This window comes from Adiantum capillus-veneris, chromosome 26, assembly GCF_014529385.1.
Source record: "Adiantum capillus-veneris isolate H3 chromosome 26, ASM1452938v2, whole genome shotgun sequence".
Lineage (NCBI taxonomy): Eukaryota > Viridiplantae > Streptophyta > Polypodiopsida > Polypodiales > Pteridaceae > Adiantum > Adiantum capillus-veneris.
Genome location: NC_140956.1, coordinates 108,399,177 through 108,403,404, shown reverse-complemented (window position 1 = coordinate 108,403,404; position 4,228 = coordinate 108,399,177).

The following is a 4,228-nucleotide window of genomic DNA, read 5'->3' as shown; positions in this document are numbered from 1 at the left end:
TTTCATCATAATCTATGCCTTTCTGTTGCGCATAGCCTTTTGCCACAAGCCTTGCTTTGTACCTGTCAACAGTACCATCTTGTTCCTTTTTACCTTAAAAACCACTTTGTACAATAGGCTTTTTACCTGTAGGCAAGTCCACTAGATCCCATGTATGATTCTTATGAATAGAATCAATTTCTTGCTGCATAGCATCTTTCCACTGAACACACTCTAAAGCTTGTTCAAATGAATCAGTCTCATCTGCATCACAAAGAGTGCTAAAGCAAGCCAAATCTACTTGCTCTCTGCCAAAAGTAGTACCAGCACGTTTTTTCGTGGCAACGGTGCATCCAACTTGCTATCCTGCAAAGTTTTCTGAACCCATTTAGGCAAGGTTCTTTCTTCCCTGAGAACTTCTTGCTCTTCACGCACAATTTCCTCTACATCATGAGGTGTCACATGCTGATCAAAAGATTGATCAAGATTATCAACCTGTTGTGATTCTTGATTCTCCACAAAAGAAGGAAGCAAACCTTCAAATACATCATGTGTCTGCATATGAGGTACATCAAAAGCAACCATAGGTTGAGCAGTAGTTTCTGCAAAAATTACATCACGACTTTCAAAAATCTTGTTTGTAGCAGGATTGTAAAGTCTATAACCTTTACTTCCACTACTGTACCCCACAAATATACATTTGATTGCCTTATCATCAAGCTTCCCTCGTAACTGCTGAGGGATGTGAGCATAAGCAAGACAACCAAAAACACGAAGATAACTGACTGAAGGTTTTCTGTCATACCAAGCTTCAAATGGAGTAATGGTCTTCAAGGCACGAGTAGGACACATGTTCAAAACATGTGCTGCACAAGCAACTGCCTCCATCCATAGCTTATGAGGCAAACTCTTAGCCTTTAGTATACATCTAGCCGTCTCCATTAAAGACCTGTTCTTCCTTTCTGCAACACCATTCTATTGTGGTGTGTATGGCATAGTGCATTGGTGTTTAATGCCTTTCTTTCCCAAAAAATCCTTAAATGCACCTGACATGTATTCACCTCCTCGATCGGTATGAAGAGTCTGTACTTTGCAAGCTGTTTCATTTTCAACCATGGCGACATAATGTTGAAAAACTGCGAACACATCTGACTTTGCTTTGAGTGGATACACCCAACAAAACCTGGAAAAGTCATCAATGAAGGTCACAAAATAAAGGCTGTTTCCTATAGATGGCGTCCTAATAGGACCACATACATCACTGTGTACAAGCTGCAACTTTCGTGTCGCTCTAACTGTACCATCCTGCAAAAATGAAAATCTGTGCATCTTTCCAAGAACGCAACCTTCACATACATGTCTTGGTGGCATCTCCAATAACGACAAATCATGCACCATATTATGACATTGTAAAGTCATCAAACTGCCATAACGAACATGCCCAAATCTAGCATGCCACAACTCAGCATCCTGCATGGCCTGAGTCTTTGTTTTTGCAATACATACCTGAATCTGCTTTTCATAACGATCTAGCACAAATAGTCCATTTTCCAGCGTACCTGTAGTGATAAGAGAATAACCATTCTCTAGATCTCGTACAACACATCTGTCATCCTCAAAAATGACCCGAAGACCATTTTTTGCAAGAGAGGATACAGACAACAAATTCTTCTTGATCCCTGGAACATATGAGACATTTGGCAAGCATAAATCTGAACCATCTAAAATGGTAATCAAAATCTTACCAACGCCTTTGATTGGATAAGAAGCATTATTTGCACATGTCACCTTCTTTCCTGCTAGAGCTGCATCCAATGAAAAAAACAAATCCTTCCTTGAAGTAATATGCCTGGATGCACCACTATCAAAGTACCAAATCATTTGTGTCTTGTCAACACTGTCAGCAGAAAAATCTGAACATACTACAAAAGCATAAGAATCCTGCACAAAGTTTGCAGACTCTTCTTTAGCTGTAGAAGAATCACCAGAAGCTGAAACAACCAAACTTGACTCTTTCTTCTTTTCTTTAGCAATTCGCTTTTTACACTCACTAATGTAGTGACCAGGTTTCTTGCAGTAGTGACATTTACCTTTCTTCTTGGACTTGTCGGAATCACCTTTAGACTTCTCTGAATATTGTCCTGCACTAGACTTGGAGTGATGAGCACTCTCTTTACCCTTGTTTTTGTTATGTACAACAAGATCATGATCCATACCATCCACCTGTAAAGACTTGTTCTTACGTGATTGATCCTCCTGCAATAGCAAAGCCACTAAACTCTTCAAAATGAAGAGGCTCAGGATTAGCTCGCAAAGACAGAGTCAAAGAAGTCTGAAAAGTCAAATAAGATGGTGGGTAGTGAATTGAGTGTTTTAGTGGCCTTCTCTGGAATCACTTCATCAATGCTAAGCAATTGCTCTTTAAGATCCCTGATTTTGTAAGATGCTCGACAATATCGTCACCTTCGTCCATCTGTATTTTGTCGAGTTGTTTCTTCAAAAACTCTATTCTGGCAGCGTTTCTTCCTCCAAACATAGCTTGCAGAGTGTTCCAAGCATCCTCAGAAGTTCTGCAAGATCTGATATGTGGTGTGATTGTCCTCTATGGTTAAGGCAATCACAGCCATAGCTTGTGCATCTTTAGTATCCCATCTCTTTTGCTCTGGAGTGGAGTGACTTGTGAGGGTCCTGCACCAACAGCTACACCACGACCAGGCGTGGCAGGTGCAATGCTACCTGGACGAACTTCATCTCCAGATACATAATCCCACAATCCTTTACCAACCAAAACATTTTTGGCCATAAAAGACCAAAGAGAATAGTTGGTACCATCCAATTTGTCTTCGGATGTAAACGCACCAAAAATCTCTTTCTCCGTAGATTGAGCCATACTGTGGATGCACACAAGAGAGCAAAAGAACCTCCAAGAGATTCACAAATCTCCTCTCCAATGCAAGCAAAACTCTACACAAAATCTCAGCACAAAGCTAAGACAAGCTACTTCCCAAAAGAACTGTTTACCTGAAGAAAATCTGTCAAAAAGCACACCCTCTTGATCTAAACTCCTCCGAAAAGTAACTTCTGCTATGCTGCTCAGAACAAAATTCTGAGGGCTCGAACGGCTTCGAAAGGGGGATAAAACCGCAGGTCGCCTGATCAGAATACTCCCGGAACGTCGAGGATGCTCCCACGAGCAAATTTTCCAAAAACTGCCTGAAAACTGCGATTGCGCGCACGGACGCGAAAACGCAAGTAGAGGCTCTGGAAATCACCTTGCTCTGATACCAATTGTTGAAGATGATGAAACAGGAAACAGAAGGAAGACAGCAACTCAGAGTAGGAAGAAGATGGAGAAGGAGAAGACACAGAGCTTGCGTACGAGATCTCTGTAGTCTCTCTCTCTGTATTAGAATAATTGTGTATACAAACTCAGAGCTACAAAGCTTATATGAAACCCTAAGAGATAAGGTGTCCTTTCACAACGGATGTCCAGGGGGAAAAACCCAGTGGGAGAAAAGTGCCCCTGGTGAAGCGCGTATACACACTAACACTACTACATGTCTACAAGGGTGCATGTGCATATGAGTATATATATATGCGTAATCGTGTGTGTGTGTGTGTGTGTGTGTGCATATATGTGTGTGTGTGTGTGTGTGTGTGTGTGTGTGTGTGTGTGTGTGTGTGTGTGTTATATATATGTATATATATATGTGTGTGTGTGTGCGCTAGCGTGCGTGGGAACGGGGAGGGGGGGGGGGGAATATATTATATATGTAAATATATAGTTTTATTTAATTTTTGTTTTCTTTCGGCGAACTGCTGCAATGCAGAGGCGGTGGGAGATGGGGTGAGAGAGAGGATGTGTGCATGAGGGTGTGGGTCGTGTGTGTGTGTGTGGGTGATGGGTGTTCGGGTGCGGTACTTGCACAGGCTGAGTGGAGAGAGAGAGAGAGAGAGAGAGAGAGGAGAGAGAGAGAGAGAGGAGAGAGAGAGGAGAGAGAGAGGAGAGAGGGAGAGAGTGAGAGAGAGAGAGAGAGAGAGAGAGAGAGAGGAGCGCATGGAGCGGCCGCCTGTGGGCTGTGTGTGCGCAAGTGCGAGTGAGAGGGGGGGGGGGGGGGGTGGATGAGGTGTGTGAGGGGGGGTGAGAGGATAGGGGGTGGGTGATGGTGCTTCAAGCGGCGCCTGTACAGGCTGGATCCGAGAGCGGTGAGGCGTGGACGCAGGCGGGTCGACAGAAGGCGCAAAACGG